This window comes from Mustela nigripes, chromosome 13 (genome assembly GCF_022355385.1).
Source record: "Mustela nigripes isolate SB6536 chromosome 13, MUSNIG.SB6536, whole genome shotgun sequence".
In the NCBI taxonomy this organism is placed as follows: domain Eukaryota; kingdom Metazoa; phylum Chordata; class Mammalia; order Carnivora; family Mustelidae; genus Mustela; species Mustela nigripes.
Window position 1 is genome coordinate 18,652,939 of NC_081569.1, and position 15,516 is coordinate 18,668,454.

The 15,516-nt window shown below is 44.1% G+C and overlaps 1 protein-coding gene across 1 annotated transcript in view; it reads right to left on the bottom strand.

Annotated features, from left to right (window-relative positions):
- Nucleotides 1–15,516, bottom strand: part of CHSY1 (chondroitin sulfate synthase 1) — a 69,698-nt gene that overhangs the window by 3,899 nt on the left and 50,283 nt on the right. The window lies entirely within an intron of this gene.

Sequence of the window (15,516 nt, forward strand, 5' to 3'; positions counted from 1 at the left end):
GACTCATTATTCCACCATCCCGCCCCCTGTCCTACGATACAGGTTTGGGGGCAGGGAGGACAAAGGGTGGCAGTCCATCAGCCCCAACGGGGGCATGTTCCCTCAAGTCAGACAGGGAACATACTTAATTCCCTTGTATATCCGAGCAACAAGATGATTGGTGAATGTCTACAACACCTTCTAGAAGAAAGAATAAAAATCTACAAAAATCATTACAATGAGTCCCGTTGCATTTGTGGCTCATTTTTGGGTTTTGTTCACATTGCTAAATACTAACTCTTGATAGGGTGATATGTATTTGAACCAGGCAGTTTACTTATTTACCTTTGGAAAGTCCTATTTTTTACTTTTTTCTTTCCCGCCACATAGCAATCACCGTAACAGAAAAGCGCAGGTTAGCATTTTTACATCCCATTTTCTTCTATGCAATACTACAGGCTACTACTAAATAAAGCCAGTAAGAATAAAAAGAAGGGAAACACTTCAAGGAACGAGATAGAGGAATGCACGCCAGGTTCTGTGCGAGGCCTCCAGCCACATCCACTTGCTCGCTTCATTCTCAGGGACCTGAGAGTCTGGCGAAAGCTGACCTTCTCAAGGTCAGCTCTCTCCTCTCCTGGACACCTGCGAGGTCTGTCCACAGACTAGGACTTGGCATGGAATGCCAACATCTCAGAAAGGCCCTCACTCTTTTCAACTTTGCTTCCCACATGGTCTGTGATCAACACAGGACAAGGAGACATGGAATTACCCGCTCAAATCATTTCTAAATTTTGCAATTAATTAGAAAAGGCAGTTAAAGTTTAAAAAAAGAACGGAAGCGCAGCATATCCAGCCTTGGAGAGCAGCCCCGCCTCTCAGCGTGCCTGGAGGCAAAGGGCAAACGCAGGATGCGCAGGATGCGCAGGACCCCCTTGCAGAGGCTGCTCTTGGCCTCTGTTCCCAGCCGAGGGCAGCCAGCACGGGTGGCGCCTCCCCACACCTCTGATCTACAGGAAGCTGCAGGACAGCCCGAAGCAAAGCAGCAGTCTGGGGTTTGCTTAGTTGGGAAAGCGTGAAGCAAGGGAGGTCTGAGCTCCTCCAAGGCCTGGCTATAAGGCCACAGACATGAGCACGGAGAAAAACTACAGTAACGTAAATACCCCATGACAGGGGCTGGACAAGAACCTGATCATGTGCCTTTCTTTTTATATGGGTGACAACAAAAGAGGTTTCAGGAACTTCCTGCCCCAGGAGTTCACATTCATCTTCCAGCCAGACTGCCTCCTGGGTGCCAACTGAATGGCTGCAAGGGGACAAGTGAGTGTCCCGTGAGGTTGCCAAGCCAGGAGAAATGAAATCTGCCCACAGGTTCTAAGGTCCCACCCTTTACCCCCTGCATGACCGCATGCCCCAACAGGAGCCTGGAGGCCCTTCTTCCAGTTTTCACAAGGTCAGCCTTCAGGACATGCATCCCACAGTGGGTGTGCTATCTGATCCCCAAACCTGCCTGAGGACACGGCCTGGGTGCGGCGGGGTGTGGGTGTGTGGGGGGGGGGGGTGGTGGTGCGCTGCAGCGAACAGACTATGCAAAGGCCACAGCCAAGAAATCAGCACCAGCTCAAGGCTCCACAACTAGAACCAGTAAAATAACTACTGCATGCAAGATGATGGAGGGCTACGTAATAGTTTTATAAATATTTGTTATAATTACGTATTATTTTCATTTTGTCTGCTTATAATTTCCAAATTTCTAACAGTGAGCATGAAGGACCATGACTTGTTTTTAAAGGTCCCTCCATTTCCAAGAATGTGAACACACTGAACCTTACAGGTTGCTTTTCAAAATTAGGTCAGAACAGCCCACCCAGCCCAACAAGAGAAACAAAAGACAAACCTAGAAGGCATCCACACAGAAGATAATACACCCATGCAACCAAAACTGAATACTATAAGAAAATCAGAAAACCAAAAAGGCTCTTGAAAATCAACATAAACTAGCAGCACAAAAAAAGAAGAGTAAAATTTGAAAATAAAGTTAAAGAATATCCCAGAAAACAAAAATGATAACAAAACCAGAAAACAGAAAAGTATTCATTCTACCACAAGAAAGTACACCGGGGGAGAAAATAACAATACAGAAAATGGGTTCAGAATAAAAGAACTAGTTGCCTGAATTAAATCCCAATCACCTGGTAGAAAGAATACAAATTCAGAACACCACAAAGAAAGCACTCTGAAAACTTCCCAAGATAAGAAAAAAAGGCCATCTAGAAATAAGAGGGAGTGAAAATTATTCCCAACGTACAATTCTCCTCTTAACCAAATGATCCATGAAGCAGGAGGGCAGAAGAGAGATTTTCAGGCAGTGGAGGACGGTCCTACCTTGTACTCAGCCTTTCCCAGCTCTGGAAGGATGTGCCCTTCTAGAATGAGGGAATATATCGGAAAGGACGATCACACAGCATCCTGGAAACAAGGGGTACGACAGAGAAGAAAGAGCGCCTAGAACGACAATGCAAGGAGGTCCCACAAGGAGAGTATAGTGGACTGGGATGTCCGCACGCCCCAGATTCACACGCTGAGGCGCTCTCAGTGTGAGGGTGTGTGGTGTGGCCCTTGGAAGGGAACTGAGTTGAGAAGAGGCTGTAGGGGGGGCTCCCACGGTGGGATGGGGGCCAGATAGGGCTTTGAGACGGCACCAGAGCACTCTCTCCCTACCATGGCAGGATGCAGCAAGAAAGCAGCTCTGTAAACCAGGCAGAGGGTCCTTCCCAGACCCTGACCCTAGGGACGCCTCCACCTCGGACGTCCAGCCCCCAGCACGGGGAGAAATGCACGTCTGCTGCATCGGCCACCCTGTCCACCGAACTTTCGTTCTGGCAGCCTGAACAGACAGGAGAGGCAGAGGGCTCCAGAGCGGGCTGAGGGAACCAGCGCACGCACGCTCACGACCTTTATGTTCAGAGTCTAGCTCAGGCCTGACACGAGACGCTCGGCAGGTATTTGGTGAACTTACGGCAAACAGTAAAGTCTTTAGCACAGCAGGTATCAAGAAAATGCTGCATGATTTCAATGCAGAAGAGCACAGCTGATGAAGACTGACAGATAGGATAACTAAGTGGTAACTAATATACCGGGACAGGGCTGGGGTCCTCTGGCTAGAATATATTTTTAAATGCAAAAATCAGCAGTATATTTGAGGAAAAATAAATATCCTTCCAGATAAAGGATGTAGTTGTTATTTGTCCTTTACTCTCTAGAAAACCAAACAGATAACTGCACATCTTACTCTCGGCTATCAAAACCCCACCCGCGGCAAGCGAGCTCCAAGGTCTGGTGTGGAGTGCAGGGTCTGCCATGTGTCACTGGTTCTTCTTACCCACTCCCAGGACACCACAACCCCAAGCATTTTTCAGGACTATGTTTCTCAACGTCTTTTTTTTTTTTTTAAGTTGACAGGCAGAGATCACAAGTAGACAGAGAGGCAGACAGAGAGAATGAGAGGAGGAAGCAGGCTCCCTGCTGAGCACAGAGCCCGATGCAGGACTTGATCCCAGGACCCTGAGATCATGACCTGAGCTGAAAGCAGAGGCTTTAACCCACTGAGCGACCCAGGTGCCCCTCTAAACATCTTTTAGAAGCTGTCTGAGGCCACGACTTTCACAGTAACTGACGTTTAGGTAAGCTTTACCGGAAACACAGCATGTGTGTGCTAAAGGGATAAACACAAAGAAAAGAAAATTGCTGACAATGACTAACCGGGTTTTATGAAAGCCTTAAACCCCCTGGAGCCATTAGAGACCAAGATCGTGAACTGTAGTAAAGTTGTTGTAGGCACCTTCTGGCTAACCTCCACCAGTCTGAATGAATGTTGTTATATCCTTTTTTTTATAGGACACATTTATTATTAATAATTTATTATTTATATAGGGATATATAAATATCTCTCGTAATTGACACTGCACCCAGCCTCGTACAGATATATGGTGTAGGTATTTTTTTTTAATGAAATCTTTTGCAAGACGAGAGAAAGGGGTGGGGAGCGTGCAGGCGTACACAAGTGCAAGCACGTGTGTGTTTGGGGGAAAGCACTTGTTTTGTTAAAAATAAGGCCAAGTCTATGTCCAGACTAGCTGGTGCCCTCCCCTCCTGCATCACCCTAATATCACTACAAAATAAACATTTTCAACAAAGAAGCCATGCACCTGCTATGATCCTAAGAAAAATCTCAATAAATGCCAATGAACAGCTCCTCTTCCGAAAGGGCAGATGTGGACAGAGGTACCGAAGAGGCGAAGCCATGCACCTCCACATAATGGTATTAATGGTGAAACAAAGACCCTGCCCAAGTCAGTTTCTAGTGGTACCTTTTCGGTCATTCAGCACATTGACCAATCCCCATCAGCGTCTATACAAAGCCTTATTATAAATGGTTTTGGTGGAGAGGTCAGGAAACTTTCTTTTTACCCTCAGTGCAGTGGGGAGAGAAAGGGGGAAATGCAGATTTCAAGGAAACTTTTTTTTTAAATATGAATATGAGTCACAAAGCACCTTCAGAATTTAGAACAGGGAATATAGTGTAATTCGAAGCAAAAATTTCAATGAAGCAGACACTAAGGCTAAGTTAGAGACAAATGATCCAGAAATCATCTGCGGTTCCTGCCACAGAGATGGGGAGGGAAACACCAGAAGGGAAAGCTGGGTGCTGGTCCCACTGATCAGACTTCTGTGTCCACATCCCAGTGGGCTGGGTTCTGGGCAAGAGCTCACAACACCTTCCCCAGCCACCAGCTATCCCTCCTCCACTTTTACCCCAAATCACCTTTTCCACCTGTTCACATCAAGTGATCTTAGTGCTTCTGCATCTCATTTCTGCCTTTGTAGTATTGTAGGCATTTGCTTTTGTTTTGCAAATCCTTTGCAAAGTTCTCCTCAAATCATTCTTGTTTTTATCTTGACTGTTTCCTAGCTTCCTTGCTATTATTTAGACTTTGCCTACCTTTTCTTTTTTTCCCTTTAAAGATGGCTGTTGCATTTAAGAAGGTGTGCACACTGAAGGTGAGAAGAAGTTGGACCACTCTGCTTTGGGCTCTTGAATGAGAAATAGCTGGATCATTATGCTGAACGTCTCTATATTCTGTCCATTATACCTCTTTTCTCCACATTAGAGCCAATTTTCTATTCACTACAATGTTCCCCATTAAGCAAGTAAGATGAAGGTAAGATTTAATTTCTGGACTTCGGGCAATTTCCCAGATTCAACAGGAATGAAGTCCCCTACACCCGTAAGAGGTATAATTGCATGTCTAAAGTAAGTGTTTAGCAAGTTAAAGCTGCTATTTCCCTGGGAGAAAGTACAGAATGTAACAATGTAAAATAAACATTAAGAAATAAGACTATACGGAGACATTTACTGACTTAATGCTACCAGTAAGTTGTAAGGTCTTGGGGGAGTCACTTGAATTTGTTGGATCTCAAGTTTTCCTGTTTATAAAATGACTATATCATACAAGAGGTTCCTTCAACGTGAAGAATTCTAAGATACTATGTAATCTTACATGCTAGTTTTATAAAACTTATGTTTTAAAAAAATTTTATATGCTAGTTTTATAAAACAGTCACATATAATTCTAAAATCATGCCCTAATGTTCTTCTACCCACTCACTCTGATTTGGTCAAAGATACAGTATTCAAATGTTACAGGCTCCTACCCTCACTGAGTCAAACTGTGTTTGGAGCATTAGAAGAGAACACCACATTGCACCCTGTTAACTTTTTTCATCTTATAAAAACAAACTTCCAATTCTGCTATAAATAAAAAAGTTAAGGATAGGAGATTTGTAATGGTTCATTTTAGTAATTCCATGAGTGGCAAATAAGGAGGCATTTTTGTTATAAAGAACATTTCGAGGGGTGCCTGGGTGGCTCAGTGGGTTAAAGCCTCTGCCTTCGGCTCAGGTCATGGTCCTGGGGTCCTGGGATCTATCCCCACATCGGGCTCTCTGCTCAGCAGGGAGCCTGCTTCCCTTCTCCTCTCTCTGCCTGCCTCTCTGCCTACTTGTGATCTCTGTCAAATAAATAAACAAAATCTTTAAAAAAATAAAAAAGAATATTTCGAATGTCAACAAATTTGAATTTTAAAAGGACTTCGTTAAAGTATTTCAATAATCTATAATTTGGTACATTCTCTTAAAGAATAATATAAAATGGGAAGTTAAAAAGTACTGCAGAAGAAAACACAAAATTGGTGTGCATATGGGTTATTTTATAATTACAAGGTCATTCCTTGGCTAAAAAACACCAAGGAAGCCCTTTTAAGATGCATACAGTACCCCTGTGGTTTCATTTAATTTCCAGTGTCCCTAGAACAGCCCCTAATCTTTGTTCTAAAAAGTACCCCCATAATCCTGGACTCCAGAAAAGCCATCTCCTGCACTGTGACATGCTTCAGGACTGTGACTCATTCCATGGTAAATCTGAGAGGGGCTAATAAATATCAAGGTCACGCTATTCCCAGGAACCTCCAGTCCAGCTGGGAATAACCATCAACTATCCACATCTAATCCTCAGTTAACGAACACGGTCTACGGTCTACTATCTGCATTAGCAAATGTCCTCGGCGTCCTCTGCAATGAAGGCCAACATTCTCATTAAGTCATGGTTCTTCCCAGTAGCTGTTCACATTAATGTCTATCATTAAATATGTATTTCAGCCACATCAACAGTCACTGCTCCAGATTGATAGTTATCTCTTAATTCTGATTTGTGCAGTGCTTCAATTCTCCGCAGATGACTTTTTGTATCCTTTTGTGCTGAAAAATGCTTCACAGAAAATATGGGTTGCTAAATATCAAGAGACCATACCTGATAATAGTTTCAAAATAATCTTATTCACAAGTTTTAAATATTTAAATTAACATTCTCATATACCTAGAAGTAGGGTTTCCAGAGAATTTATTGTCTGGGGCAGGGCCTTTTGAGATGAAAGAGAAAATCTGTTAATAATTAGGCCAAGATCGGGGGCATATACTGGCCTGGCACTGGCTCTCAGGGCATATGGTCCACTACAATCCATATTAGGTCTCTCTCCTAATTCGTTTTGTATAGGCTTTGCTGACTTTCATCCAATTAAGTTCGAGGATTAGGTGCTTCATATTTTAGAGTCCATTTAAAAAAGCAGATTTTTCATGGGAATTACGCTGGGCCTCTGGTAGTAAAAAATGAGAGCTGTATGTTTGTGTCTCAAACCAGCAGTGTCGAAATCTGAAATCTAAACACCTTTTTGAGAAGTCGGATACATTTCAAAAGAACTGGGAATTAAGCTTGGCAAAGTATGGCAAAAACTGTTGGTAGTAATTTGACCCTTGTATGTAAGACTTATTAAGCAAAGTGATCCCACTGAAATCAAGAGTCTGCGGTGGACAGCTGGCAGCGTGAACGGTCAACAGCAACCGTGGAAAGAGAACACCCTTATCTGCAGTCAGAAAATGATCTAAACTCCCATTTGCTGCCCTTTAATAACATTTTGACCTTGCACGAGTCAATTAAGCTTTCCAGACATCCCCTTTCTGCTCCCGCAGATAAAGAAGTAAACGTGGCAGGGTTAGGAAGAATGAATGTGTGCACACCTATCTTCAAATGAACAAAGTCTTACGTAAATGTGGCTCCAAAGACTTACTGAACACTCACATTAAAGGCACTCTACCAGGCAGGGAACATCTAAAAGGTCAAGTACAAAGAGAAGATAAGCTTGCACACAAAGATAAAGCACTGAGTGGGCAGCGGGACAAGCCCAGTCCTGGGCCTGCTCGTGGGGGAAGGGAGGGGGAAGGATGGGAAGGGCTCTCTCTAAAGGTGTCTCGTAGCCTGTGTCCGGGTACGGTCATGGCAGGCCACCACAGTCGCGGCCCCTCACGGCGCTCCTTACTAATGCTAGTCAACGTGAACACATCCAGCTCTCACACTGGAGCTACAATCCACAGCAAAACCGACGTGAGCCGCAGTCTAAGGGATCACCAAAGAACAAACCAAAACAAAAACAAAGCTAAAAACAAACTTTCAGGGGCAATATGGGGGAAGTGTACCAGGCTGGGGAGGGACACAGGAATCCAGGCCCAGTGTGGTCAGATCTTCTGATTTTTAAAGAAAAGTGAGGAAGAGGGCTATTTTTGTGTAGAGCCTCCTAATTTCTAAATGTTAGAAACTAACCCAAATTTTAGAATGAGAGACAGAGAAATATGAGCCAAATCTGTGGGCCAAATACGGCCTATAAACTCATTTTCTTCTGGGTTTTTTTAGTCAAGATTCCTGATTTGCTGTGGAATCTCATTCTAAATAAACACATTTTGAACCATTTTAACTTACCATGTCTATCTAGTAATATCGTACACCCACATACTTGCTAAAGATCCAAGCAGGCTTCGAATGATGAAGGTCTACTGAGTTAGGGCAGCCCACTGGAGCTGTGGTCACAAGGTACGGCCACTAGCGAAGGGCAGCAAGGTCAGTGATGAGGCGAAACAAGAGCACAGCCCAATTCCTGTCCACCCAAGCCTCTGAACGTCCAGCCCAATGATGGTGAGGGAGTCTGGAGCAGGGATGAGGACGGAGCGTGTTTTGGATACCCTGGTTTACTAATCCTGAGTTCACCCCGTGGAAGTCCGAGAAGTGACTCTCACTCCATGACTATCACACAAAGGCTTGAGTTCTTCAAAGCTTTTTTTAAGAAAAGGGAAAAATGGAAGAAAAGGGAATGTTTGGGGGGAAGGGTAGCTCTTACTGCTTTAAATTTTAGAGTATTGGGGCTCCTGGGTGACTCAGTTGGTTAAGCCTCTGCTCTTGGCTCAGGTCATGATCTCATGTCCCCGGGATCAAGCTTTGCGAAGGGGGCTCCCTGCTTAACGGGGAGTCTGCTTCTTCCTCTGCCCCTCCCCCATGTGCTCTCCTCACTCTCTCTCAAATAAATAAATAAAATCTTAAAAAAAAAACCTCCATAGTATCGGTTTCTAGAGAAGTGATAGAAATAAACAGTGTCTAAACACAGGCAACCAACAAAAGAGAAAGTACAATGAAGGAAAGACAGTCTTTTCAGCAAATGCTGCCAGAACAACTGAACAGTCACGTGCAAAAACACACAAAAATCAACCTGGACCTCGACTTTGAACACTTCACAAAAATTAACTCAAGATGGATCACACATCTAAATGTACAACACAAAACTATGAAAGTCCTCAGAGATAACAGGAGACACTAGACCACCCTGGGTATGGAGAGGACTTTTTAGATACAACACCAAAGGCATGATCCACGAAAGAAATAACTGAAGCTGAACTTCATTAAAATCAAAAACTTCTGCTCTGAAAAAGACACTGTCAGGAGAATGAAAAGAAAATCCATAGACTGGGAGAAAATGTTTGCAAAAGACATCTTGGATAAACAACTGTTGTCCAAATGTATTAAGAACTTACTCAACAACAATAACATAAGCAACCTGATTTAAAACATGAACAAAAGACCTTCACAGAGAGCTCACCATAGAAGATACACAGATGTCCAAGAAAACATGTGAAAAGATGTTCAAAATCGATATGACATTAAAGAAGTGCAAATTAAAACCAGCCACCACTACACAACTACTAAAATGGCCAAAATCTAAAATACTGACAAAACCAACTGTTGGCGAGGATATGGATCAAGAGGACCTCTCCCTCATACATGGTGGGAAGGCAAATAGCACATCCTCTAAAGACAGTTGGCAGTTTCTTACAAAACGAAATGTACTTCTACATTAAGATCTAGCAACTGTATTCCTTGGTATTTACCCAACTAAACTGAAAACATCTGTTTATACAAAAACCTGCACACAGATGTTTAGAGCAGCTTTATTCATAAATTCCCAAACTCAGAATCAACCAGTATGTCCTTCTGGTAGGTGAATACGTAAAGTGCAGTACATCCAGACAGTAGAAACTTATTCACAACTAAAAAGAAAGGGAGCTATCACGCCAAGCAAAGACCCAGAGGAACCTCACATATATATTGCTGAGTGAAAGAAGCCAGTCTGAAAGGGCTACAGACTGTAGGACTCCAGCTATAGGACATTCTGGAAAAGGCAAAACCAGGGAGACAGTAACAAGATCAGTGGTTGCCTGGGGCTAGGGGAGAGAGGTGGGTGAATGAGGGGAGGAGTACAGAGGGTTTTCAGGGCGGGGAAACTACTCAACACACTGTAATGGTGGATAGGAGACACTAGAAATCTGTCCAAGCCGAAGAATGTGCAATGCCAAGAGGGAATGCCAATGTAAGTTCAGGACCTGGGTGATGCTGATGTGTTTGTGGGGGTCCGTAGACTGTAACAAAAGTACTGTTCTGTGGGGATGCTGGTAGCATGGGTGCTGGAGGGGAGAGAAGGGGTACACGGGAACGCTGTACCGTCCGCTTAATCTCACTTTAAACCTAATCTGCTCTAAAAAATAGTTAATTGTGGGGGCACCTGGGTGCCTCAGTGGTTTAAAGCCTCTGCCTTAGGCTCAGGTCATGATCCCAGCATCCTGGGATCAAGTCCCACATCGGGCTCCTGCTTAGCAGGGAGCCTGCTTCCTCCTCTCTCCCTGCATACTTGTGATCTCTGTCTGTCAAATAAATTCTTTAAAAAAAAAAAAAAGTTAATTTTTAAAAGCCCATGGGCAACCTATTAGGAGAAAAACCCTCAAATTATTTATGTTGAAGTAGATTCTAGAGGAAAACAGTTAATCCCTTTTCTCTGACTTGTTATTTATGATCAATTCTTTTGTTCTTCCCTTCACTCATCTATCAGCTCCCTGCTCTAAGCAAAACCAAACCTTTAGAGGAATATATAAAATACTCTAAACGTCAGATCTTTTGTGCAAAGAAATGGGTAGAAACAAAGCAGAAGTGATTAACAATTCACAATGAGTAAGATTTTTTTGGTCTTTAAGACAGTAAAGTAAAAAGCCAAGGGATAAAAAGGAGAAGAGATTTTTTCTTTTGAGTCTTTGAGCATCTAGCATGAGACCTTTCTTGCCCTTCTCCCCCTCCTGCCTCCTTCCCCTGACCCAAGCACACACACATTGAATCCTCACAATTTTAAACCCCTTAAGGGCAAAACCTACTTTTGTTCTAGGAGCCTGACATAAGTAATTGCCCAATAAGTACTTGCTGAACAAATGAGTATTATTTCTCCCATTTTGAGAGCAAGGACTAAAGGATGAATCACTTAACACTGTAAGTGGCTCCAAACAGTATTTAAACATCACAGTGAAAGAGAAGCACCACATTCCACAGAAGAGCTAACAAGACTTTAGAAAAGAGAACACGTTCACCGTACCACAGCTGTCCGCCAAGTAAAGGTAGCCCTTGCCCCCAGTCCCCAACCCCAACCCTGCCCCTCATACTCCAGGGCAGACCAGCCCAAGGCTGACACCCTGTCAGCTTCCACCCGGCTCCCCAACTCCCAACAGATATGGCAGCAAGACCTCACGAAACAGGCCTCTATAATACAGATTCTATCTTCAGAGACATGAAAGAGGAAAAGCATCCATATAAGAGAATCATCTAGAATTCTCAAAAACTTCACTTACTATCAGGCTCCACTGGACCAAGGGCCCTGGAAGGAAGACCTCACCCATGTTCCTGCGGCTCCAGCAGAGCCTGGCACACAACCGATTCGCTCAATAAACATTTACTCAAAGGATAAAATGTTAGTAACAGAGCATTTTGGTGTACTAAACAGATAATCATCCTATATTTCCAAAATAACCTACCCGACTTACACAACCGTCAACATAACCTTTCCGTTGGTTAAATGTTAGGCAACATGTTTGAATGGAAAGCTTGTCCTTTAACCCTTCAGAGGTACCTGATTTTTTTTTAATCCTTATAACCACCAATCCCAAGTGGAAGTTATAGTTTCTGATTTTACGACCCTGATGAGCGACATCTCTCAGAAGCTCTGCGGGCACTTCCCGCACACTCAGTCACTGAAGCCTGCGAGGTGGTGCCCTCAGTGTCCACGTGTGCCAACCAGGAGACTCATGTGCAGCAGCTCGCCGGGCGCCCTGCTGTCACAGCTGCCTGAAGGCTAGTAATGTGACAAGCAGAGTGCCCTCCTGCAGGCACTACTCTGGGCACAGGTCACATGCAGAGGTCAGGGGGTGGCAGGCCCCCCTTCTCCTGCAGCTCATGCTCCAGAGGTAGGACGGGAGGGGAACATGGGAGCCTAGGACCAGAGCCCTGAAGAAACCCCCAGGGTGGGGAGGGGGGAGGCAAGGGAGAGGAGAGGGGTGAGATCTCACAGGCATGGGTAGGGGAAGGCCTCTCTGGCCGGGGGAAATCATCCAAAGCAGAGACCTGACAGAAGTGAGGAGGAGGGAAGTGTTCCATAGGGCACCTTGGGTCAGAGACTCCAGGATACACGCTACTCCCTCTAGAATGCCCATTTCTTCAGCAAATAGGACTCACCTCCTCTGTGCAAGGGCCGCATCTGGGAGCAAATAGCAGGAACCGTGACAGGGCCACCTGGCCTGACCATCCACCCTGGAGTTCTTGAGCCAGGATGGCAGGTACCCTCCCAAACTACTCAATCCACACCAGCCTCTCCATGGCGGCTCATGTGTGCGGTGGGGCTCATAAGCCTGGGTTTAGGAAAGGGAATGCGTGTGTGGCAGGGGAGGCATTTTAATAGGATCATCAATAAGGCTTCAAAGCCACCCCGGACTTTCTGACCATGTAAGTAAACTCCATGGAATCATATTTTGGTCAGATGAAGCCTAAGAGCAAACAAGAGTGGAGAAGCAACAGTGCCAACATTCCTGGCGCTAGGGAAGATCAATGACAGCACCAGTCTCCCCCACACCAAGATGATGTCAACCTTCAGGAACCTTCACTTTCTAAGAAAACCCACTCTCTTGGCAAAACAGAGCACAACAGGATCGTTTTCACGCTGTCAGTGGACGGAGGCACTGAGTTTCAGCAATGGGGGAGGGGCGCCAGGAGAGGGACAACCCTTCCACGGGGCAGTGTCGCTCACACTCAGCACGATTTCCACACCTCTCTCTCCACCCACTTCCTCCCTCACTTACCGGCAGCTGCTCACCGCCCTGCCCTGGCCCAGCACCAGAACGAACTGGGATCCACTCCAAATGCCAGCCCAGCTGTCTTTTAAAGTGCAAGAGCCTCGAAAGGACTAAGCAGCTTTTGCCACCCCCTTCACCCCCCCACGCCCCCATGCCCGCTTGGCCCTCTGGATGTAGCTACCGTTTTTCTAGCAGGAAAGTCATGTGGACATGAGGACAGTGATGTCCTCAAGTGATCTGGAATTTAGAAAAATGAAAATAAAAACCACTCCTAAAAATAAGAATGGCTAACCCATTTTATTATTGACATTTATTTTCACATGGGCCTCCAGCACTCTAAGCTGAAAGGAAACAGAATGAAGAAGCTCAGGTAAGGGCGCCTGGGTGGCTCAGTGGGTTAAAGCCTCTGACTTTGGCTCAGGTCATGATCCCAGAGTCCTGGGATCGAGCCCCACGTCGGGCTCTCTGCTCAGTGGGGAGCCTGCTTCCCCCCCTCCCTCTGCCTGCCTCTCTGCCTACTTGTGATCTCTGTCAAATAAATAAATAAGATCTTTAAAAAAAAAGAAAGAAAGAAAGAAAGAAAAAGCTCATGTAAGGTAACCCTACCTCAACTAATTTAAATGGCCTACTCTACTACCCCTTCCTGCCTGTTCATATTGACAAACACGTTTTGTGGGGAGTACCTCAGCAAGAAACTGTCAAGCAGGGTAGGTAACACTTTAAAGTATTTCAAAATGATATATTTTTACCACTGCATTTTAAACGATAATGGCTAAGTTAACTTGGCTCTGAGTTCTGTGGCCAACACAACTATCCAGCGGTCATTCATGCCCCTCGAGTCCTTGTTTCCAGTCTAATATCCTGCACTATTAAATAACCAATAATCCAGTGCTAGAAAGAGGAGGGGAGATCTAATTCTACAGGTCAAAGGCACTGGTATTAATCAGTCACGCCCAGAACTTTCGACTCCGGCTAGACCCCACTGCACACGCCCAGTCCCCAAGTCTCTGCACACCCTCATTTTCATACCTTGCCTCCACTTCTAAATCAAATCGCAACCCCTGCCCCTGTGTGGACCTGTGTTTAGTTGGGGAAAGGAGACGCAGTGAGAGCCATGATGGGAGGGGGGTGGGAGGATGACCACTGGGGGCTCTGAAGGTCAAAATTCTGTTTTCAAAAGTGCACTTCTGAAAAGGATGACAGAAAGATAAGATCTCATCTACTTCTTTGCCCAAACTTTCCATCAGATTCCACAGTATATACCTTATAATAAAGACAAGTACAAGGAAATAAAGGGGGACTTCGTGAATGACGCGCAGTTATGTGCACAGTATTTCCTGTCTGTGCCAGGAGCCGTGGGATTCTTAAAATGCCATCCTACAGAAATGCTTAAATCACCTATGATTACTACTTTTACACTCCCTGCCTTTTTTTTTTACTATTATAAAGCAGTATACATTCATTATAAAATACTGAAAGGAGGGAGAGTCACTTATAAACCTACTTGGGAATATTTGAAAAATATTTGTTCCAATGCACATATACAAGGCAAGAGAACCAAATATACTCTGTAAACTGTATATTTAAAAGTATAGCCTATCTAAATAATAATTCTACTTTGGAACATCTTATATTTCTGAAACAGTTAACAACACTAACTGCTAACTAAAATTAAGAGGCGCCTATGTGGCTCTGTAGGTTGAGCCTCAAACTCTATTTCTGCTCAGGTCATGAGCTCATGGTCACGGGATCGAGCCCCACATTAGGCTTTGCATTCAGCAGGGAGTCTGTTGGAAGACTACCCCACATTCAAGCTCTTGCCCCCTCTCAAATAAATAAATCTTTAATAAAAAATAAAATAAAATCAAGCTATCCTACTATTTGTCAATCAGAACTTTTTAACCAAAGAAAAAGAGACACTAAAGTCATAAGCTACAAGAAAAACAAACATTTCACAAAAGTGAGAAAGCCTGAAGATTGATGTAAAGGAATAAATCATGTGTCGACTGAACGGTAGAAGTACAATTTTTTTCTTAAAGGGAGGGTGGGTAACGAGAATTTCACATAGAAACAAATTCAAGTTGCATATTATCTTGACCCAAGTTAGTCAAAATAAATTACCTAGAAATATACAAAACAAATGCATATGTGACATAAGCACACTCCGAACTAAACAATATATTCCTTGTCAAACTCCATAAATACGAAATTGCACTGGAAGATGAAAATCACCTTCTTTCCCAGACTCTTGGTCAGGCATTTTCTGGTATTCCATACTGATGTTAGGGCTAGGTGTCAGAGTATACAGTATACTGTGCCAGTGCAACAACAAAAAAGTAAAATAAAATAAAAAATAAAAAAGGAGAAGAGTAAAGTTTATTACACAGCCCGTGTTCACTGCTCAAAACCAGGAAAACTCTGAGAGGTAAAATGAAACAA